This window comes from Salmo trutta, chromosome 12 (genome assembly GCF_901001165.1).
Source record: "Salmo trutta chromosome 12, fSalTru1.1, whole genome shotgun sequence".
Lineage (NCBI taxonomy): Eukaryota > Metazoa > Chordata > Actinopteri > Salmoniformes > Salmonidae > Salmo > Salmo trutta.
In genome coordinates this window covers 53,223,792-53,248,671 of record NC_042968.1, presented here as the reverse complement: position 1 = coordinate 53,248,671, position 24,880 = coordinate 53,223,792, and the positions used below count along the sequence as shown (strand labels likewise).

General features: G+C 44.4%; 1 protein-coding gene across 1 annotated transcript in view; it reads right to left on the bottom strand.

Moving 5' to 3' along the window:
* The window catches only part of LOC115203779 (pro-neuregulin-1, membrane-bound isoform-like), a 127,751-nt gene extending 103,326 nt beyond the window's left edge, over positions 1–24,425 (bottom strand). The window contains exon 1 of the mRNA XM_029768763.1: positions 24,262–24,425. The gene's annotated coding sequence lies outside the window, so the exon portion shown is untranslated. The remainder of the gene's footprint in view (positions 1–24,261) is intronic.
* Between the last annotated feature and the right edge of the window lie 455 nt (positions 24,426–24,880).

The window sequence follows — 24,880 nt, the reverse complement described above, 5'->3', positions numbered from 1 at the left end:
TCACACCAGATGCTGACTGGTTTTCTGATCCACTCCCCTACATTTTTTTAAAGTACAGTATCTGTGACCAACAGATGCATATCTGTATTCCCAGTGATGTAAAATCCATAGATTAGGACCTAATTTATTTATTTCAATTGACTGATTTCCGGATATATGAACTGTAACTCAGTCAAATCTTTGAAATTGTTGCATGTTGCGTTTATATCTTTGAACAGGTTATATTTATAACACCCTGTGGAATCTTTCATCACCAAACTTTCAAGTATCCTAGTTAATAATGGTTTACCTAACGCTTGGATCCAAAATTCTCATCCTAGAAGTAATTGTGTCTGCTACAACTATCAAGATATGTTCATTCTGAAAATCGGCAATGTGCCTCGGTAATATTAGATGAAAAAGGACACCCTCGCTTGTGGTAATTATTCCTCCAGATAAATGGGAACACATTTATTTCCTTTTACATGCAGTCGTTTACAGGAAGTTATATCCATTATTTATGGTAGAGGATAGGAGACAGTTGGACCTGACCTACAAAAATCCTACTGTAGATTTTAAAGTGAGCCAGATTATCTGCCTATTGGCAGGAAGAAGGTGACGAGTGCATTAGGAGATGATAAGGCGCTTTCTTGGCAAAAACAGCCAAGCATAACTTTTATTAACAAATACTGGACAAGGTCTAAGAGGAGGCAGGCTAGAAGTCAATAATGCTTTCCCGGGTGGGGGGGGCGTACAGGTTGTCACCAATGTATTAATGTGCAATTTGTCAAAATGTTTTTTTTTATAGGTGTGACATCATTACGTCCACCTGTTTTTAATCGACACAAGATAGTTAAATGGAAACGCGTCCTAGCAGGCAATTGTTGCATCTATTTTCTATGCGAACCTTCTAAATGTCGACAAAAAAAATTACTGGGCAAGTTAATGAAAACATAGCTAGTGAGGTTTAAAGAAATAGAGGCCGCTTTTAATCCTGCCAGAGCGCTGTATCATTGGCACGGACAAGACAGCACTTAGGGCATGCTGTAGCTAAGCTCCCTGTCGAGTAATTAATGGTGGAATATACAGTCGTTGCCAAAAGGTTTGAGAATGACACAAATATTAATTTTCACAGTCTGCTGCCTCAGTTTGTATGATGGCAATTTGCAAATACTCCAGAATGTTATGAAGAGTGATCAGATGAATTGCAATTAATTGCAAAGTTCCTCTTTGCCATGCAAATTAACTGAATCCCCCCCAAAAAACATTTCAGCCCTGCCACAAAAGGACCAGCTGACATCATGTCAGTGATTCTCTTGTTAACACAGGTGTGAGTGTTGACGAGGACAAGGCTGGAGATTACTCTGATATGCTGATTGAGTTCGAATAACAGACTGGAAGCTTCAAAAGGAGGGTGGTGCTTGGAATCATTGTGCTTCCTCTGTCAACTATGGTTACCTGCAAGGAAACACGTGCCGTCATCATTGCTTTGCACAAAAAGGGCTTCACAGGCAAGTATATTGCTGCCAGTAAGATTGCACCTAAATTAACCAGTTATTGGATCATCAAGAACTTCAAGGAAAGCGGTTCAATTGTTGTGAAGAAGGCTTCAGGGCACCCAAGAAAGTCCAGCAAACACCAGGACCGTCTCCTAAAGTTGATTCAGCTGCGGGATCGGGGCACCACCAGTATAGAGCTTGCTCAGGAATGGCATCAGGCAGGTGTGAGTGCATCTGCACGCACAGTGAGGCGAAGACTTTTGGAGGATGGCCTGGTGTCAAGAAGGGCAGCAAAGAAGCCACTTCTCTCCAGGAAAAACATCAGGGACAGACTGATTTTCTGAAAAAGGTACAGGGATTTGGCTGCTGAGGACTGGGGTAAAGTCATTTTCTCTGATGAATCCCCTTTCCGATTGTTTGGGGCATCCGGAAAAAAGCTTGTCCGGAGAAGACAAGGTGAGCGCTACCATCAGTCCTGTGTCATGCCAACAGTAAAGCATCCTGAGACCATTCATGCGTGGGGTTGCTTCTCAGCCAAGGGAGTGGGCTCACTCACAATTTTGCCTAAGAACACAGCCATGAATAAATAATGGTACCAACACATCCTCCGAGAGCAACTTCTCCCAACCATCCAGGAACAGTTTGGTGATGAACAATGCCTTTTCCAGCATGATGGAGCACCTTGCCATAAGGCAAAAGTGATAACTAAGTGGCTCGAGGAACAAAACATCGTTATTTTGGGTCCATGGCCAGGAAACTCCCCAGACCTTTAATCCCATTGAGAACTTGTGGTCAACCCTCAAGAGGCGGGTGGACAAACAAAAACCCACAAATTCTGACAAACTCCAATCATTGATTATGCAAGAATGGGCTGCCATCAGTCAGGATGTGGCCCAGAAGTTAATTGACAGCCTGCCAGGGCGGATTGCAGAGGTCTTGAAAAAGAAGTTTCATCACTGCAAATATTGACTCTTTGTATGAACTTCATGTAATTGTCAATAAAAGCCTTTGACACTTATGAAATGCTTGTAATTATACTTCAGTATTCCATAGTAACATCTGACAAAAATATCTATAGACACTGAAGCAGCAAACTTTGTGGAAATTAATATTTGTGTCATTCTCAAAACTTTTGGCCACGACTGTATGTAGGGGGCTTAAAAATGTAAAGAATGACCACTGGATAGTCCCAGCCTCGGCTCCTTGCCCTGGCTTTGATGTGACAAAAATGGGCAGTTGAGTCATTTACAGGGGAAAGAATTAAGGAGAGGCTGGGTGTGTTAGTGCCTTGGCTCTCTGTCCTCGCCTCCCCCTGTCCGCCAGCCTGGTGCCTGTGGTAAAGGCTCATTTGTTTCTCAGTTAAAAGACCTCTGTGTGTGACCGTCTGACACATGCACATACTCCGCCCCATCCCACTAGTGCCTGTAATAGAGCTATGGGCAGGAAGTCAGTCATTCAATGGAGGCGAGGGAGAAGGAGGGAGCTCCATTATCATTAGTGCTACGTGCACGGCATATCATTATTTACCGTGGTCCTTAAGGACTGGGAGAGTACATTGAGAGCAACAACTGAAGCCACTAAGATTTTTTCTCTCGCTTACACAGTTTCTTGACTGATCTGTGAGAAAATAGCAAAATGCACTGTTTTTCTTTCTGATCCTCAAACATCAGAATTCAAATGAACTATAGCGGTAACAGATGAAACTCCAGAAAAAACACTGTCATCTAAATTATACATAATACAAAAGACAACCCAGAGGCAATGTGTCAAATTAAATTGGCATTTTTCTGGAATGAAATGCAAGTAGCCATCTCTACTTCCAGAAAAACAAGCTAAGAATTACTTTGCATTATACAGTTTGAGAGGAAATAAACCTATCGGAAAAAACCTGACTACAGAGAATTTGGGAGTGAACTGCCGTTTCGTGGAAGTGAAAAGCAATAGTGCTATCAATAATGCTCATATCATGGAAGACAAACTTTGAACAAAAGCTGTGACGAAATGCAATTTTGTTTCAAATGTTTGCCATTCTTACAAATGTCACCTTTCTGCGAAATGAGATAAGTAGAGAGAAGTGTCCAGACGAGAACTGCAGGACTGGAGCAGCAGTATTTCATTCATTATGCAGTGTTGGGAGGTACAGTAAAGTAATTCTTGTTCAGAGCCCCTTTCCCAATTGAGTGGGAGATACTTGAGGAGTTGATGTGACTGAGACTGCAGCAAGCAGTGCTCCAATAGTATAGGACAGTAGTAGCCCATGCAGATGCTGGGTGATTATGCCTGCTCTAAAGCCACGGTTGGTGACAGCAGGGCCAACAGTGCTAATACTGTTAATCTCTGTGGCTTTGTCATTTTGTCACATTCTCAAAATGGGGCTGCGTTCGGTCATCTTGGTCCGTCAAACGGGAGTATGTCAACAGCCAAAGAGAGGAAAACAAATGCTATAGCAGGGATGTGTAGGCTGTTCAGCCTGACAGCTGTGACTACTCTGTAAATATAAGTAAAATTGATCAATTATGAGCCCAGTTGGTTTAGCCAAAATAAAAGACAGGAACTTTCCCGCTAGCATTGATTGGCTGAGATAATGGATGGGCTGGACATGCCGAGAGATGAGTTCGGATTCGTCTGCGATGTAGCTCACTTCTGTCTTTAACAAAGGGCTGCTCAATATGTGTAGGTAATCCTTTCTAATGCAGCTTTTTTGAAAGATAACCTGAATAACTGCAAAAGTGTTGCTCTCCACTTTCTGGTGGACAGAGTTTTGAAATGAGTGGAATGCCCAGTGGAAGCAGAGTATGATAGCTAAGGAGACGGAGAAAATTCTGGTGTTTGATTACAAATATGCGGAGGGTGTCGAGAAGAGAACACACAGAAGGCTGTTGTATATTTTAACTTGATGAAAGTAGTTTTCATCAAGTTAAAATGTACTGTTAGCTAGCTAGCTAATGTTAGCTGGCTGGCTTGCTAGCTAACGTTACGTGTATGATCTGTGTAGTAATATTATTTGCCTCTCAGAGACATTTGCATTTCTAGTTATAGCCTAATGTTAGCTAGTTAGCTAACACTGAATCTAGTTGGTTAGCTACCTGCAGATTCATGCATGGTAGTAACGTTATGAGGTGGGATTATGATTCATTGTTTAGCTAGCTAGCTACATGTCTAAACAAGACTCCACTATGCAAGGTACAGTGGTTATTCCTTTAAAAGTTTTGAGCTTATGCCGCTACCGTTAGTGGTAAATGGTGGCATTCTGTCATAGCGCCACACTATCACAAGGGGGAGTTAAAACGCTGATCTATCGGTAGTCTAAACTGTGGCACAAATTGCCTATCTGTTTGTAAAATTGACAGCTGTGCCATATAGACTGCAAAATAGATTATAGAAGAGATTTTCGATGTACCGATTCCATGGCACATGGTTTCTGAATTGACAAGCAATTTTCCGTTCCTCCTGAAAGCCATAATATTAAAAACCGTCAAATGCATTCTCTCCGTCGCCAGCACGTACTTTAAACATTTGGATAATAAAGCATTTAAAGCATCTTGAAGATAGAAGCCCCCTCTTAATGACTTCCGAGAGCTGATCTGTTATCCAACTATGACGTATAGTCCCGCTCTGGCCTCTAGGTCACCAGGCTACTCGTTATGGCGCACACCTGTCAACATCGTTACGAGCACCTGCGCGTCGTCAGACTCACCTGGACTCCATCACATCCCTGATTACCTTCCCTATGTATGTCACTCCCTTTGGTTCCTTCCCCAGGCATCATTGTTTCTGTTTCAGTTTCATGTCTGTGCGTTATTCGTGTTTCATTTATTGATTTACCTCTTATGGCTAGGGGGCAGTATTTTCACGGCTGGATAAAAAACGTACCCAATTTAATCTGATTATTACCCCTGCCCAGAAACTAGAATATGCATATAATTATTAGCTTTCGATAGAAAACACTCCAAAGTTTCTAAAACTGTTTGAATGGTGTCTGTGAGTATAACAGAACTCATTTGGCAGGCCAAAACATGAGAAGATTCTGTTCAGGAAGTACCCTGTCTGACCATTTCTTCCCCTTGTTGATTCTCTCTATCCATTACAAAGGATCTCTGCTGTTACGTGACACTTCCTATGGCTTCCATGGGCCCTTAGAGCACGGGAAAAAGCTGAATGACGTAATTCAAAGCCCTGGCTGAAACACAGAAGCGCTTTTGCTAAGTGGTCTATCAGAGGACAAAGGGCTTCATGCTTGTGCCCGATTCGACCCCGTGATTTATTTTCTTTTGGCTGTTTACCTAATTGCAGATTCCCGGTCGGAATATTATCATTTTTTTACGAGAAAACTGGCATAAAAATTGACTTTAAACAGCGGTTGACATGCTTCGAAGTACGGTAATGAAATATTTAGAAATCTTTTGTCACGAAATGCGCCATGCGCACGACCCTTATTTACCATTCGGATAGTGTCTAGAACGCACGAACAAAACGTCGCTGATGGAACATAACTATGGATTATTTTGGACCAAGCCTACATTTGTTATTGATGTAGAAGTCCAGGGAGTGCATTCTGACGAAGAACAGCAAAGGTAATCCAATTTTTATTATAGTAAATCTGAGTTTGGTGAGGGCCAAACTTGGTGGGGTTCAAAATAGCTAGCCCGTGATGGCGAGCTATCTACTCAGAATATTGCAAAATGTGCTTTTGCCGAAAAGCTATTTTAAAATCGGACATTGCGATTGCATAAAGGAGTTCTGTATCTATAATTCTTAAAATAATTGTTATGTTTTTTGTGAACGTTTATCGTGAGTAATTTAGTAAATTCACCGGAGGTTTGCGGTGGATATGCTAGTTCTGAACGTCACATGCTAATGTAAAAGCTGGTTTTTGATATAAATATAAACTTGATTGAACAAAACATGCATGTATTGTATAACATAATGTCCTAGGAGTGTCATCTGATGAAGATCATCAAAGGTTAGTGCTGCATTTAGCTGTGGTTTGGGTTTATGTGACATTATATGCTAGCTTGAAAAATGGGTGTCTGATTATTTCTGTCTGGGTACTCTGCTGACATAATCTAATGTTTTGCTTTCGTTGTAAAGCCTTTTTGAAATCGGACAGTGTGGTTAGATTAACGACAGTCTTGCCTTTAAAATGCTGTAAAATAGTCATATGTTTGAGAAATTGAAGTAATAGCAATTCTAAGGTATTTGAATAACGCACCACGGGATTCCACTGGCTGTTGAGTAGGTGGGACGATTTCGTCCCACATACCCTAGAGAGGTTAACGTTAGTGATGTTCTCTCAGAATACCATTTCGCATTGCTAGTTATAGCCTAATGTTAGCTAGCTAACATTGAACCTATTTCGTTAACTTTAGGTAGCTATGAAAATCGGTTTGTATTACTAGTTAAAGCTTGCTGTTAGCTAGCTAGCTGATGTTAGATGGCTGGCTAGCTATCTAACATTATGTGCATGAAGTGTGTGTAGTGAAAGACCAGAGTGAACACTGTGTCTGAGATTCCTGCTGTTGTGAAGGACAGCACTGTGACAGGGGTCAACATCCCACAGCTGGTTGGACTGGAGGATGGTACGGTGCTGGTGGAAAGCTATGGCTGGCAACAACACCTGACTCTGTACTTCAGGCCGCTGCCACAGATCAAGCAGTACCAGCACTACAGGTGAAAATAATTTTAATTAACTTATGTATGGAATACTATGTGATAAGTGCGTGTGTAACAGTATATACAGTAGGCTAATGTACTGTTGTAAAGGCATTTGGGCAGTGGTCAAAAGTACTTGAGTAAAAATACTTTAACATACCACTTAAGTAATTTTTGGGGGTATCTGTACATTACTTTACAATTTATATTTTTAGCAACTTTTACTTTTACTTCACTACATTCCTAAAGAAAATAATGTAATTTTTACTCCATACATTTTCCCTGACACCGAAAAGTACATTTTGACAGGACAATTGTCCAATTCACACACTTCCAGAGAACATCCCTACTGCATCTGATATGGCAGACTCACTAAACACAAATGCTATGTTTTTAAATTATGTCTGAGTGTTGGAGTGTGTCCCTGGCTATCCCTCAAAAAAAAAAAAAAAAAAAGATAAAGAAATTGTGCTGTCTGGTTTAATATAAGGAATTTGAAATGATTTATACTTTTACTCAAGTATGACAATTTAGTATTTTATTTACCACTGGATGTGGCTCAGGGTTAAAGCATTTATTTCACATGACCCATCAATTTAGACAAGTGTGTCTGGGTAAGCATCATCTAATATTTATATCTGTCAACTTTCTGTTTACCTGGAATATTTCCTTATTGTAGGCCTCTACCTAAAGTTTACGTTCAAATGGCTCTCCTGTGAAGTATTGATCTGCGACATACACCTAGTTTCCTGAAATGAGTCACATTTGACAAACTATCTCCCCGCACAGTCCAACATCTGTTTAGTGGAGGTCCATGTGCTCCAGACTTGTCTTGTAGCCTTAACGGAGCAAACCTTAGATTCTGATGCCCTGCTCTCAGAAACAATAATCCCTCACCATATTGAGATGAGTTTAAAAGAGTAGCAAGTGTTGTCAACAATGCTGGAATGGAGATGTGTGAAAAATGCTTTGGAAACACGGTTTATGAACAATGGGCGTATATCTATCACAATGCAGTAATGTCAATGTTCCAGACAACATGTTGTCTGACATGACAAAGTGACACAGTCTGCTGTCCCCAAAAGCTTCAAGATGTCCACCATTGATCCTGTACCCAAGAAAGCGAAGGTAACTGAACTAAATGATTATCGACCCATAGCACTCACTTCTGTCATCATGAAGTACTTTGAGGATCATATCACCTCCATCTTACCCGACACCCGAGACCAATTGCAATTTGCCTACCGCCCCAATAGATCCACGGATGACGCAACCGCCATCGCACTGCACACTTCCCTATCCCATCTGTACAAGAGGAATACCTATATAAGAATGCTGTTCATTGACTACAGCTCAGCCTTCAACACCATACCCTCCAAGCTCATTATTAAGCTCGGGGCCCTGGGCCTGAACCCTGCCCTGTGTAACTGGGTCCTGGACTGCCTCAGGGGCCGCCCCCAGGTGGTGAAGGTAGACATTGACACCTCCACTACACAGATCCTCAACACATGGGCCCCACATGGGTGCGTGCTCAGCCTCGTCCTGTACTACATGTTCACCCATGACTGCATGGCCACGCACACCTCCAACTCAATCATCAAGATTGCAGACGACACAGTGGTCGGCCTGATTACCAACAAAAACGAGACATTCAACTGGGAGGAAGTGAGGAAAAAAACACCCCCATCCACATCGAAGGGGAAGCAGTGGAGAAGGTGAAAAGTTTCAAGTTCCATGGCCTACACATCACTGACAATCTGAAATGCTTCACCCACACAGACAGTGTGGTGAAGAAGGTGCAACAGCGCCTCTTCAAACTCAGGAAGCTGAAGAAATTTGTCTTGGCCCCTAAGACCCTCACAAACTTTTACAGATGCACCGTTGAGAGCATCCTGTCGGCTGTGTAATGCCTGGTACGGCAACTGCACCGTCCACAACTGCAGGGCTCTCCAGAGGGTGGTGCCATCTGCCCAATGCATCACCGGGAGCACACTGCCTGCCTTCCAGGACATCTACAGCACCCGGTGTCACAGGAAGGTCAAGAAGATCATCAAGGACCTGTTCACCCCACTATCATCCAGTAGGTCAGTGCAGGTTCATCAAAGCTGGGACTGAGAGACTGAAAAAGCTTATATATCTCGAGGCTATTAGACTGTTAAATAGCCATCACTAGCTGGCCTCCACCCAAAACCCTACCCTGAACTTAGTCACTGTCACTAGACGGCTACCACCCGGTTACTCAACTCTGCACCTTAGAGGCTGCTTCCCTATGTACATCAATTTAATAATGTTTACTTACTGTTTTACCCATTTCCTATTTCATACACACACACACACACAGTACCTGTCAAAAGTTGACACACATACTTATTCAAGGGTTTTTTCTTTATTTTGACTATTTTCTACATTGTAGAATAATAGTGAAGACATCAAAACTATGAAATAACACATATGGAATCATGTAGTAAAGAAAAATGTGTTTTAGATTATTCAAAGTAGCACACCCTTTGTCTTGATGTCAGCTTTGCACACTCTTGGCATTCTCTCAACCAGCTTCATGAGGAAATCCCCTGGAATGCATTTCAATTAACAGGTGTGCCTTCTTAAAAGTTCAATTGTGGAATTTCATTCCTTCTCAATGCGTTTGAACAAATCAGTTGTGTTGTGACAAGGTAGGGGTGCTATACAGAAAATAGGGCTATCTTTAGACTGGTGGAAATCTGTCCTTTGTTCGATTTTTAGTCCAACCATTGTGTCTTTGCAAGACGCAGAGTAGGTGTACGGATGATCTCCGCATGTGTGGTTCCCACCGTGAAGAATGGAGGAGAAGGAGGTGTGATGGTGTGGGGGTGCTTTGCTGCTGACCCTGTCTGTGATTTATTTAGAATTCAAGGCATGGCTACCACAGCATTCTGCAGCGATACGTCATCCCATCTGGTTTGCGCTTAGTGGGACTATCATTTGTTTTTCAACAGGACAATGACCCAAAACACCACCTTCAAGCTGTGTAAGGGCTATTTGACCAAGAAGGAGAGTGATGGAGTTGCATTAGATGACCTGGCCCCCACAATCACCCAACCCAATTGAGATGGTTTGGGATGAGTTGGACCGCAGAGTGAAGGAAAAGCAGCCAACAAGTGCTCAGCATATGGGGGAATTCCTTCAAGACTGTTGGAAAATCATTCCAGGTGAATACCTCATGAAGCTGGTTGAGAGAATGCAAAGCTGTCGTCGAGGCAAAGGATGGCTACTTTGAAGAATCTCAAATTGACCCCCCTTGACACCGACCTCGAGGATGACCCGGAGGACGAGGCGCAGGGCGATCCGGATGGAGACGGTGGAACTCCCGCAGCAACGAATGGTCCAAAACGTCCGCCACCGGCAAACCGCATCTCTCCTCCGGACAGTACCCCTCCCACTCCATGAGGTACTGAAGGCCCCTCGCTCGACGCCTCGAGTCCAGTATGGCTCGAACAGCATACGCCGGGGCCCCCTCAATGTCCAGAGGGGGCGGAGGAACCTCCCACACCTCAGACTCCTGGAGTGGACCAGCCACCACCGGCCTGAGGAGAGACACATGGAATGAGGGGTTAATATGGTAATCGGGTGGAAGCTGTAATCTGCAGCAAACCGCGTTCAGTCTCCTCAGGACTTTGAATGGCCCCACAAACCGTGGGCCCAGCTTCCGGCAGGGCAGGCGGAGGGGCAGGTTTCGGGTCGAGAGCCACACCCGGTCCCCCGGTGTTCGGGGCCTCACTGCGGAGGCGGTCGGTGCTCGCCTTCTGACGCCTCACGGCCCGTTGCAGGTGCACATGAGCGGCGTCCCAGGTCTCCTCCGAGCGCTTAAACCATTCGTCCACCGCAGGAGCCTCGATCTGGCTCTGATGCCAAGGTGCCAGAACCGGCTGATACCCCAGTACGCACTGGAAGGGGGAGAGGTTAGTGGAGGAGTGGCGGAGCGAGTTTTGGGCCATCTCTGCCCAGAGGATGAACGCTGCCCACTCCCCCAGCCGGTCATGGCAATAAAACCGCAGAAACATACCCACATCCTGGTTCACTCTCTCCACCTGCCCGTTACTCTCGGGGTGAAAACCTGAGGTAAGGCTGACCGAGACCCCCAGACGTTCCATGAACGCCCTCCAGACCCTTGACGTGAACTGGGGACCTCGATCATACACTATATCCTCAGGCACCCCGTAGTGCCGGAAGACGTGTGTAAAGAGGGCCTCCGCAGTCTGTAGGGCCGTAGGGAGACCGGGCAAAGGAAGAAGACGGCAGGACTTAGAGAACCGATCCACAACAACCAGGATCGTGGTGTTACCCTGTGAGGGAGGAAGACCCATGAAGAAGTCCACCGATAGGTGCGACCACGGCCGTTGTGGAATGGGTAAGGGCTGTAACTTCCCTCTGGGCAGGTGCCTAGGGGCCTTGCACTGGGCGCACACCAAGCAGGAGGAAACATAAACCCTTACGTTCTTGGCCAAGGTGGACCACGAGTACTTCCCACTAAGACAGCGCACTGTCCGACCGATACCAGGATGACCAGAGGAGGGTGACATGTGGGCCAAATAGATCAAACGGTCGTGGACAGCAGACGGAATGTACACCCAGCTGGACACTGGAGGGGAGTGGGTTCTGTACATAACGCCCGCTCGATGTCCGCGTCCAGCTCCCACACCACCGGTGCCACCAGGCAAGAGGCCGGAAGTATAGGAGTGTGATCTATGGACCGCTCCTCTGTGTCATACAGTGGGGGAAAAAAGTATTTGATCCCCTGCTGATTTTGTACGTTTGCCCACTTACAAAGAAATTATCAGTCTATAATTTTACTAGTAGGTTTATTTTAACTTGTTATGGATAGGGGGCAGTATTTTCACGGCCGGATAAAAAACGTACCCGATTAAATCTGATTATTACTCCTGCCCAGAAACTAGAATATGCATATAATTATTAGCTTTGGATAGAAAACACTCCAAAGTTTTTCTAAAACTGTTTGAATGGTGTCTGTGAGTATAACAGAACTCATTTGGCAGGCCAAAACCTGAGAAGATTCCAAACAGGAAGCGCCCTCTCTGACTATTTCGCATTTGGATAGTGGTCGAAGCGCATTTGGATAGTGGTCGATCTGAGAACAATGAGACTGGGGGTGCGTGCACGAGCCGACACCATGTTTTTATTTTTTCGTCTTTGAACGAAAATAGGGTTTCTCAGTCGGAATATTATCGCTTTTTTACGAGAAAAATCGTATAAAAATTGATTTTAAACAGCGGTTGACATGCTTCGAAATACGGTAATGGAATATTTCGCGTCGGGCGCGTCTCCCTTCTTTACCCTTTGGATAGTGTCTTGAACGCACAAACAAAACGCCGCCATTTGGATATAACTATGGATTATTTGGAACCAAACCAACCTTTGTTATTGAAGTAGAAGTCCTGGGAGTGCATTCTGACAAAGAACAGCAAAGGTAATCCAATTTTTCTTATAGTAAATCTGAGTTTGGTGAGGGACAAACTTGGTGGGTGTCAAAATAGCTAGCCCGTGATGCCGGGCTATCTACTCAGAATATTGCAAAATGTGCTTTCACCGAAAAGCTATTTTAAAATCGGACATAGCGATTGCATAAAGGAGTTCTGTATCTATAATTCTTAAAATAATTGTTATGTTTTTTTGTGAACGTTTATCGTGAGTAATTTAGTAAATTCACCGGAAGTGTTCGGTGGGAATGCTAGTCACATGCTAGTCACATGCTAATGTAAAAAGCTGGTTTTTGATATAAATATGAACTTGATTGAACAAAACATGCATGTATTGTATAACATAATGTCCTAAGATTGTCATCTGATGAAGATCATCAAAGGTTAGTGCTGCATTTAGCTGTGGTTTGGGTTTATGTGACATTATATGCTAGCTTGAAAAATGGGTGTCTGATTATTTCTGGCTGGGTACTCTGCTGACATAATCTAATGTTTTGCTTTCGTTGTAAAGCCTTTTTGAAATTGGACAGTGTGGTTAGATTAACGAGAGTCTTGTCTTTAAAATGCTGTAAAATAGTCATATGTTTGAGAAATTGAAGTAATAGCATTTCTAAGGTATTTGAATAACGCGCCACGGGATTCCACTGGCTGTTGAGTAGTTGGGATGCAAGCGTCCCACCTAGCCCATAGAGGTTAAAGCATCAACTCCAATTTAATCCTGCCATTATAGATACACAAGCTCACTTCAGTTTGATTGGACATTTTGTACAATATTGATCTCACAGGAGTTTATCGTAGAGACTTCATAGGTGTGGTAATGGCTGGACCTCAAACCGGAACCGGAAGTCCAAAGTGAACTCCTGTGCGCTCCTCGTCCCCTGTCTCAGGTGGAACAGACATTTACCCGCCGCTCTACCCTCAGGCGGGTGGTCGAAAACTGCCCGAAAGTGGCGGGTGAACTCTGCATAATGGTTCAACACCTCTTCACCTTCCCCCCATCCGGCGTTGGCCCACTCCAGGCCTTTCCCTGAGAGACAGGAGACGAGGGCGGACACGCTCTCACGTCCCGAAGGAGCCGGGTGGACGGTCGCCAGGTAGAGTTCCAGCTGGAGTAGGAACCCCTGGCATCCGGCAGCCGTCCCATCATACTCCCTCGGGAGCACGAGCCGAATCCCACTGGGACCGGGTGAAGGAGTGATGAACAGTGGTGCCTGTTGTAGTGGTGCCGGTGGAGGCGCTGGAAGAACTCCTCCTGTCTCCCATCGGTCCATCGTCTGCAGCACGCGATCCATGGCGGTGCCGAGACGTTGCAACAGGGGGGTTGTCTGCTGCTGCTGTCTCCATTTTCAGGTGCGTGATTCTGTAGTGGTCTGGGTGTAGCTGGAGCAGAGGAGTCAGGCGCAGGACAGCAGAGATGAGTAATACAAGTAATAACGGACCGAACATACAAAAACAATCATGCACAAAAACCACAGGGAAAACAGAGGGTTAAATAATGAACATGTAATCGGGGAATTGAAACCAGGTGTGTAAAAGAAAGACAAAACAAATGCGGACCTGGCATCCTTTCACTCCCTCCTCTCTACATTTTCCTCTTCTGTTTCTGCTGCTAAAGCCACTTTCTACCACTCTAAATTCCAAGCATCTGCCTCTAACCCTAGGAAGCTCTTTGCCACCTTCTCCTCCCTCCTGAATCCTCCTCCCCCTCCCCCCTCCTCCCTCTCTGCGGATGACTTCGTCAACCATTTTGAAAAGAAGGTCGACGACATCCGATCCTCGTTTGTTAAGTCAAACGACACCGCTGGTCCTGCTCACACTGCCCTACCCTGTGCTTTGACCTCTTTCTCCCCCCTCTCTCCAGATGAAATCTCGCGTCTTGTGACGGCCGGCCGCCCAACAACCTGCCCTCTTGACCCTATCCCCTCCTCTCTTCTCCAGACCATTTCCAGAGACCTTCTCCCTTACCTCACCTCGCTCATCAACTCATCCTTGGCCGCTGGCTACGTCCCTTCCGTCATCAAGAGAGCGAGAGTTGCACCCCTTCTGAAAAACCTACACTCGATCCCTCCGATGTCAACAACTACAGACCAGTATCCCTTCTTTCTTTTCTCTCCAAAACTCTTCAACGTGCCGTCCTTGGCCAGCTCTCTTGCTATCTCTCTCAGAATGACCTTCTTGATCCAAATCAGTCAGGTTTCAAGACTGGTCATACAACTGAGACTGCTCTTCTCTGTGTCACGGAGGCTCTCCGCACTGCTAAAGCTAACTCTCTCTCCTCTGCTCTCATCCTTCTAGACCTATCTGCTGCCTTTGATACTGTGAACCACCAGATCCTCCTCTCCACCCTCTCCGAGTTGGGCATCTCCGGCGCGGCCCACGCTTGGATTGCGTCCTACCTGACAGGTCGCTCCTACAAGGTGGCGTGGCGAGAATCTGTCTCTGCACCACGTGCTCTCACCACTGGTGTCCCCCAGGGCTCTGTTCTAGGCCCTCTCCTATTCTCGCTATACAGCAAGTCACTTGGCTCTGTCATATCCTCACATGGTCTCTCCTATCACTGCTATGCAGACGACACTCAAATAATCTTCTCCTTTCCCCCTTCTGATAACCAGGTGGCGAATCGCATCTCTGCATGTCTGGCAGACATATCAGTGTGGATGACGGATCACCACCTCAAGATCACCACCTCCGGCAAGACGGAGCTGCTTTTCCTCCCGGGGAAGGACTGCCCGTTCCATGATCTCGCCATCACGGTTGACAACTCCATTGTGTCCTCCTCCCAGAGTGCTAAGAACCTTGGCGTGACCCTGGACAAAACCCTGTCGTTCTCCACTAACATCAAGGCGGTGACCCAATCCTGTAGGTTCATGCTCTACAACATTCGCAGAGTACGACCCTGCCTCACACAGGAAGCGGCGCAGGTCCTAATCCAGGCACTTGTCATCTCCCGTCTGGATTACTGCAACTCGCTGTTGGCTGGGCTCCCTGCCTGTGCCATTAAACCCCTACAACTCATCCAGAACGCCGCAGCCCGTCTGGTGTTCAACCTTCCCAAGTTCTCTCACGTCACCCTGCTCCTCCTCTCTCTCCACTGGCTTCCAGTTGAAGCTCGCATCCGCTACAAGACCATGGTGCTTGCCTACGGAGCCGTGAGGGGAACGGCACCTCCGTACCTTCAGGCTCTGATCAGTCCCTACACCCAAACGAGGGCACTGCGCTCATCCACCTCTGGCCTGCTGGCCCCCTACCTCTGAGGAAGCACAGTTCCCTCTCAGCCCAGTCAAAACTGTTCGCTGCTCTGGCACCCCTATGGTGGAACAAGCTCCCTCACGACGCCAGGACAGCGGAGTCAATCACCACCTTCCGGAGACACCTGAAACCCCACCTCTTTAAGGAATACCTGGGATAGGATAAAGTAATCCTTCTAACCCCCCCCCCCTAAAAGATTTAGATGCACTATTGTAAAGTGGTTGTTCCACTGGATATCATAAGGTGAATGCACCAATTTGTAAGTCGCTCTGGATAAGAGCGTCTGCTAAATGACTTAAATGTAAATGTGAAAATGAACAGTGGATCGGCGATGGCTAGAAGGCCGGTGACGTCGACCGCCGACATATAAATATACTGCTCAAAAAAATAAAGGGAACACTTAAACAACACATCCTAGATCTGAATGAAAGAAATAATCTTATTAAATACTTTTTTCTTTACATAGTTGAATGTGCTGACAACAAAATCACACAAAAATAATCAATGAAAATCCAATTTATCAACCCATGGAGGTCTGGATTTGGAGTCACACTCAAAATTAAAGTGGAAAACCACACTACAGGCTGATCCAACTTTGATGTAATGTCCATAAAACAAGGCAAAATGAGGCTCAGTACTGTGTGTGGCCTCCACGTGCCTGTATGACCTCCCTACAACGCCTGGGCATGCTCCTGATGAGGTGGCGGATGGTCTCCTGAAGGATCTCCTCCCAGACCTGGACTAAAGCATCCGCCAACTCCTGGACAGTCTGTGGTGCAACGTGGCGTCGGTGGATGGAGCGAGACATGATGTCCCAGATGTGCTCAATTGGATTCAGGTCTGGGGAACGGGCGGGCCAGTCCATAGCATCAATACCTTCCTCTTGCAGGAACTGCTGACACACTCCAGCCACATGAGATCTAGCATTGTCTTGCATTAGGAGGAACCCAGGGCCAACCGCACCAGCATATGGTCTCACAAGGGGTCTGAGGATCTCATCTCGGTACCTAATGGCAGTCAGGCTACCTCTGGTGAGCACATGGAGGGCTGTAGGGCCCCCCAAAGAAATGCCACCCCACACCATGACTGACCCACCGCCAAACCGGTCATGCTGGAGGATGTTGCAGGCAGCAGAACGTTCTCCACTGCGTCTCCAGACTCTGTCACGTCTGTCACATGTGCTTAGTGTGAACCTGCTTTCATCTGTGAAGAGCACAGGGCGCCAGTGGCGAATTTGCCAATCTTGGTATTCTCTGGCAAATGCCAAACGTCCTACACGGTGTTGGGCTGTAAGCACAACCCCCACCTGTGGACGTCGGGCCCTCATACCACCCTCATGGAGTCTGAGGGTGGTATGAGGGTGGTTTCTGACCGTCTGAGCAGACACATGCACATTTGTGGCCTGCTGGAGGTCATTTTGCAGGGCTCTGGCAGTGCTTCTCCTGCTCCTCCTTGCACAAAGGCGGAGGTAGCGGTCCTGCTGCTGGGTTGTTGCCCTCCTACGGCCTCCTCCACGTCTCCTGATGTACTGGCCTGTCTCCTGGTAGTGCCTCCATGCTCTGGACACTACGCTGACAGACACAGCAAACCTTCTTGCCACAGCTCGCATTGATGTGCCATCCTGGATGAGCTGCACTACCTGAGCCACTTGTGTGGGTTGTAGACTCCGTCTCATGCTACCACTAGAGTGAAAGCACCGCCAGCATTCAAAAGTGACCAAAACATCAGCCAGGAAGCATAGGAACTGAGAAGTGGTCTGTGGTCCCCACCTGCAGAACCACTCCTTTATTGGGGGTGTCTTGCTAATTGCCTATAATTTCCACCTGTTGTCTATTCCATTTGCACAACAGCATGTGACATTTATTGTCAATCCGTGTTGCTTCCTAAGTGGACAGTTTGATTTCACAGAAGTGTGATTGACTTGGAGTTACATTGTGTTGTTTAAGTGTTCCCTTTATTTTTTTGAGCAGTGTATATTATAAATATATATATATCACTACCATTCAAAAGTTTGGCTTCACTTGGAAATGTCCTTGTTTTCAATGAAAACATACATGAAATGAGTTTCAAAATGAATAGGAAATATAGTCAAGATGTTGACAAACTTATAAATAATGATTTTTAATAATTGTGTCTTTCAAACTTTTCTATCGTCAAAGAATCTTCTGTTTTCAGCAATTACAGCCTTGCAGACCTTTGGCATTCTAGTTGTCAATTTGTTGAGGTAATCTGAAGAGATTTCACCCCATGCTTCCTGAAGCACCTCCCACAAGTTGGATTGGCTTGATTGGCACTTCTTACATACCATACGGTCAAGCTGCTCCCACAACAGCTCAATGGGGTTGAGATCCGGTGACTGTGCTGGCCACTCCATTAACCTCTCTAGGGTAGGTGGCACCAAATTGTCCCACCTACGTAACAGCCAGTGGAAACCTGTGGCGCGTTATTCAAATATCTTAGAAATGCTATTACTTCAATTTCTCAAACATATGACTATTTTACACCATTTTAAAGACAAGACTCTCGTTAATCTAACCACACTGTCCGATTTCAAAAAGGCTTTACAACGAAAGCAAAACATTAGATTATGTCAGCAGAGTACCCAGCCAGAAATAATCAGACACCCATTTTTCAAGCTAGCACATAATGTCACAAAAACCCAGAAGACAGCTAAATGCAGCACTAACCTTTGATGATCTTCATCAGAGGACACACCTAGGACATTATGTTATACAATACATGCATGTTTTGTTCAATCAAGTTCATATTTATATCAAAAACCAGCTTTTTACATTAGCATGTGACTAGCATGTGACTAGCATTCCCACCAAACACTTCCGGTGAATTTACTAAATTACTCACGATAAACGTTCACAAAAAGCATAACAATTATTTTAAGAATTATAGATACAGAACTCCTCTATGCACTCGATATGTCCGATTTTAAAATAGCTTTTTGGTGAAAGCACATTTTGCAATATTCTAAGTAGATAGCCCGGCATCACAGGGCTAGCTATTTAGACACCCAGCAAGTTTAGCCTTCACCAAACTCAGATTTACTATTAGAAAAGTTTGATTAACTTTGGTGTTCTTTGTCAGAATGCACTCCCAGGACTTCTACTTCAATAACAAATGTTGGTTTGGTCCCAAATAATCCATAGTTATGTTCAAACAGCGGCGTTTTGTTTGTGCGTTCAAGACACTATCCGAAGGGTAAATAAGGGTTACGAGCACGGCGCATTTCGTGACAAAAAAATTCGAAATATTCCATTACCGTACTTCGAAGCATGTCAACTGCTGTTTAAAATAAATTTTTATGCCATTTTTCTCATAAAAAAGCGATCATATTCCGACCGGGAATCTGCAATTAGGTAAACAGACGAAAGAAAATAAGGCATGGGGTCGACTCGGGCACGCGCCTAAGCCCATTGTCCTCTGATCGGCCACTTGTCAAAAGCGATAATGTGTTTCAGCCTGGGGCTGCATCGATATCGTTCAGCTTTTTCACAGGCTCTGAGAGCCTATGGGAGCTGTAGGAAGTGTCACTTTACAGCAAAGATCCTCAGTCTTCAATAAACTGAGGCAAGAAGAACAACAACTTGTCAAACAGGCCACTTCCTGCATGGAATCTTCTCAGGTTTTTGCCTGCCATATGAGTTCTGTTATACTCACAGACACCATTCAAACAGTTTTAGAAACTTTAGGGTGTTTTGTATCCAAAGCCAATAATTATATGCATATTCTAGTTACTGGGCAGGAGTAGTAACCAGATTAAATCGGGTACGTTTTTTATCCGGCCGTGTAAATACTGCCCCCTAGCCCTAACAGGTTATTAAAGACATAATAACAGCTGACTGCTTCTTCCCTAAATAGTTCTTGCATAGTTTGGAGCTGTGCTTTGGGTCATTGTTCTGTTGTAGGAGGAAATTGGCTCCAATTAAGCACCGTCCACAGGGTATGGCATGGTGTTGCAAAATGGAGAGATGGCCTTCGTTCTTCAAGATCCCTTTTACCCTGCATAAATCACACAGTTTACCACCACCATAGCACCCCCAGACCATCACATTGCCTCCACCATGCTTGACAGATGGCGTCAAGCACTCCTCCAGCCTCTTTTATTTTTTTTCTGCGTATCACGAATGCTCTTCTTTGTCATCCAAACACCTCAAACTTAGATTCGTCTGTCTATAACACTTTTTTCCATTCTTCCTCAGTCCAGTGTCTGTGTTCTTTTGCCCATCTTAATCTTTTATTTTTATTGGCCAGTCTGAGATGGCTTTTTCTTTGCAACTCTGCCTAGAAGGCCAGCATCCCGGAGTCACCTATTCACTGTTGACGTTGAGACTGGTGTTTTGCAGGTACTATTTCATGAAGCTGCCAGTTGAGGACTTGTGAGGCATCTGTTTCTCAAACTAGACATTCTAATGTACTTGTCCTCTTGCTCAGTTGTGCACTGGGGCCTCCCACTCCTCTTTCTATTCTGGTTAGAGCAAGTTTGCGCTGTTCTGTGAAGGGAGTAGTACACAGCATTGTACGAGATCTTCAGTTTCTTGGCAGTTTCTCAAATGGAATAGCCTTCATTTCTCAGAACAAGAATAGACTGATGAGTTTCAGAAGAAAGGTCTTTGTTTCTGGCCATTTTGAGCCTGTAATCGAACCAACAAATGCAGACGCTCAGATACTCAACTAGTCTAAAGAAGGCCAGCTTTAGTGCTTCTTTAATTAGGATGACAGTTTTCAGCTGTGCTAACATATTTGCAAAAGGGTTTTCTAATGATCAATTAGCCATTTAAAATTATAAACTTGGGTTAGCTAACACAACATGCCATTGGAACACAGGAGTGGTGGATGCTGATAATGGGCGTCTGTATGCCTATGTAGATATTCCATAAAGAATCTGGCGTTTCCAGTGACAATAGTGATTTACAACATTAACCTCTCTGGGTTAAAATCAATTTTTATGCTATTATTCTCGTAAAAAAGCGATAATATTCCGACCGGGAGTCGTTGTTTTCGTTCAAAGAGAGAGAAAGTAAACATGGTGTCGGCTTGTGCACGCGCCTCCAGTCTCATTGTCGTCAGATCGACCACTTACCAAATGCGCTAATGTTTTTCAGCCATGGCCTGCAAAGCCACCATTCATCATTCTGGCGCCTTCTGAGAGCCTATGGGAGCGTTAGAAAATGTCACGTTATGCCAGAGATCCCCTGTTTTGGTTAGAGATGATCAAGAAGGCCATGAAATGGTCAGAGAGAGCGCTTCCTGTTTGGAATCTTCTCAGGTTTTGGCCTGCCAAATGAGTTCTGTTATACTCACAGACACCATTCAAACAGTTTTAGAAACGTTAGGGTGTTTTCTATCGAAATCAAACAATTATATGCATATTCTAGTTACTGGGCAGGAGTAGTAACCAGATTAAATCGGGTACGTTTTTTATCCGGCCGTGCAAATACTAACCCCTATCCCCAACAGGTTAACAATGTCTACATGGTATTTCTTATCAATTTGATGTTATTTCAATGGAGAAAAAAACGGCTTTTCTTTCAAAAACAAGGACATTTCTAAGTGACCCCAAACTTTTGAATGGTAGTCAAAATATATATATATATATATATCTACAGTTGAAGTCGGAAGTTTACATACACTTAGGTTGGAGTCATTAAAACTCATTTTTCAACCACTCCACACATTTCTTGTTAACAAACTATAGTTTTGACAAGTCAGTTAAGACATCTACTTTGTGCCTGACACAAGTCATTTCTCCAACAATTGTTTACAGACAGATTATTTCACTTATAAGTCACAGTATCACAAATCCAGTGGGTAAGACGTTTACATACACTAAGTTGACTGTGCCTTTAAACAGCTAGGAAAATTCCAGAAAATTATGTCATGGCTTTAGAAGCTTCTGATAGGCTATTTGACATAATTTCAGTCAATTGGAGGTGTCAAGCAAACTCAGTGCCTCTTTGCTTGACATTATGGGAAAATAGACCCCAGAAAGAAATTTATGGTTCATCCTTGGGAGCAATTTCCAAACGCCTGAAGGTACCATGTTCATCTGTACACGCAGCCGTCACACCGCTCAGCAAGGAGATGCTTTCTGTCTCCTAGAGATGAACGTACTTTGGTGCGAAAAGTGCAAATCAATCCCAGAACAACAGCAAAGGACCTTGTGAAGATGCTGGAGGAAACAGGTACAAAGTATCTACATCCACATAACCTGAAAGGTCGCTCAGCAAGGAAGAAGCCACTGCTCCAAAACCGACATTAAATAGCCAGACTACGGTTTGCAACTGAAGATGGGGACAAAGATTGTACTTTCTGGTCTGATGAAACAAAAATAGAACTGTTTGGCCATAATGACCATCGTTATGTGTGGAGGAAAAGGGGGGAGGCTTGCAAGCCGAAGAACACCATCCCAACCGTGAAGCACGGGGGTGGCAGCATCATGTTGTGGGGGTGCTTTGCTGTGGAAGGGACTGTTGCACTTCACAAAATAGATGGCATCATGAGGAAAGAAAATTATGTAGATATATTGAAGCAACATCTCAAGACATCAGTCAGGAAGTTAAAGCTTGGTCGCAAATGGGTCTTCCAAATGGACAATGACCCCAAGAATAATTCCAAAGTTGTGGCAAAATGGCTTAAGGACAACAATATCAAGCTATAGGAGTGGCAATCACAAAGCCCTGACATTTACATTTTAGTCATTTAGCAGACGCTCTTATCCAGAGTAACTTACAGTAGTGAATACATTCATTTCGTTTCGTGCTTTTTCTCCCCTTTTTTTTGTTCTGGCCCCCCATGGGAATCGAACCCACAACCCTGGTGTTGCAAACCCCATGCTCTATCAACTGAGCCACAGGGAATGCCTCATTCCTATAGAAAATGTGTGGGCAGATCTGAAAAAGTGTGCGCGAGCAAGGAAGCCTACAAACCTGATTAAGTTACACCAGCTCTGTCAGGAGAAATGGGCCAAAATTCATCCAACTTATTCATCCAAGCTTGTGGAAGGCTGTCAAAACGTTTGACCCAAGTTAAACAATTTAAATTCAATGCTACCAAATTCAAATTGAGTGGATGTAAACTTCTGACCCACTGGGAATGGGATGAAAGAAATAAAAGCTGAAATAAATCATTCGCTCTACTATTATTCTGACATTTCACATTTTTTAAATAAAGTGGTGATCCTAACTGACCTAGGACAGGGAATTTTTACTTGGCTTAAATATCAGGAATTGTGAAAAACTGATTTCAAATGTATTTGGCTAAGGTGTATGTAAACTTCCGACTTCAACTGTGTGTGTGTGTGTGTGTGTGTGTGTGTGTGTGTGTGTGTGTGTGTGTGTGTGTGTGTGTGTGTGTGTGTGTGTGTGTGTGTGTGGAAAATGTCAAGAACTTTGAAAGCTGTCGCTTAGAATACAGATAATTCTTGAATGATACAACCTAATCTTATGAAATGTTTTGGTGAACATGACAGATTTGATTACAATGTCTAAACGATTTGAGGAAATGACCAACATGCATTATACATACTGTGTGGCCTTCCAATGCTATGCCGACATCTATAATCAAGCCTCATCAATTCCCAGCTACAATTGGCTAATGCAGGTCATTATGTCCCAGGAAATACTGAGAAATGACTTCCTTTCAGGGTAAACAAATGAAAAGCCCCGGCGAACGCAGAGGAGGTTCTGCATGGACGGGCTAATGATGGCCTGTGGTTTCAAGTTGCAAGAAAAGGGCTACTTAAATGGAAAACCTTGATGGGAAACTACTCAGACATAAGTACCACAAATCAATGGAGTGTTGAATCAAGGCCTGCATATTTATTATGAAGTAATAGAGGAGAACATATGACGATGTTTATTCATTGAAGGGAGATGACAGCTCTAGCTGATCCAATCCATGGAGTATCTAGTTGACTGCATTATTTGGTTCCTTAAGACATCAGCTGACATTTGTTCTTGGCATTATTGTACCCTTGTAACAATGGTAATCGTCTGTGATTGCCACACCACACACACACACTGCACAGTATGAAGATCACCACTCATGGTGCAAATGGAGGTATTCAGGTAACAATATAGTGAAGGTGAGCTTAGAATAATAGAGGAGATAGTTTATGAAGTAGTCTATGCAAAAAAAACATGTACTGTACTTAGAGTTTCCTGATGCAATGTGATGGATCATTCTCTTTGGCTTGCTAATTTAGAACAGTATACTCTTCCTGCCTGTACATCTTCTTTCTCATTCTGTACATGAAGATGGCGCTGCAGTGGATAGCAGCCGTCTTATGGGCTCCTGACCAATTCTGCTATTTTTTCTACGCTGATCATAATGTCTCCGCCATCATTTCCTATGACAGTAAACCGTTTCTGGACATGAGGAAGGCGATCACTAACCTTGATTTGGATGAACATTTCTACTTCAACGAGTCGACAGCTCTGGACATTCTGCTTACTCCGGACAAGGCCCTAATTCCCGGGACTCAAAAGAGGAAACGGCGAAAGCGAGGCAGGCGAGGCACCATCCTGACAAGACTACATCGGCGAGAAAATATAAGTTAATTGAAAATCTGTAATATCTTATGTTTCTGGCTGAACGAAGACATGGATATACACTGAGTGTACAAAACATTAGCAGCAAAGCATTTCCATGACATATACTGACTAGGTGAAAGCTGTGATCCTTTACTGATGTCACCTGTTAAATCCACTTAAAATCAGTGGAGATGAACAATAGGAGAAAGGTTAAAGAAGGATTTTTAATCCTTGAGATAACAGACATGGATTGTGAATGTGTACCATTCAGAGGGTGAATGGACAACACAAAATATTTAAGTACCTTTGAACGGGGTATGGTAGTAGGTACCAGGAGCACCGGTTTGAGTGTGTCAAGAACTGCAACACTGCTAAGTTTCACGCTAAGCTGTGTCATGACTGTCCTGATCAGGTCAGGTCACAGGAGACCACAATCCTACAGGGTATCTCTCAACCCCCAACAGAGGAGGAAAGATCTAGG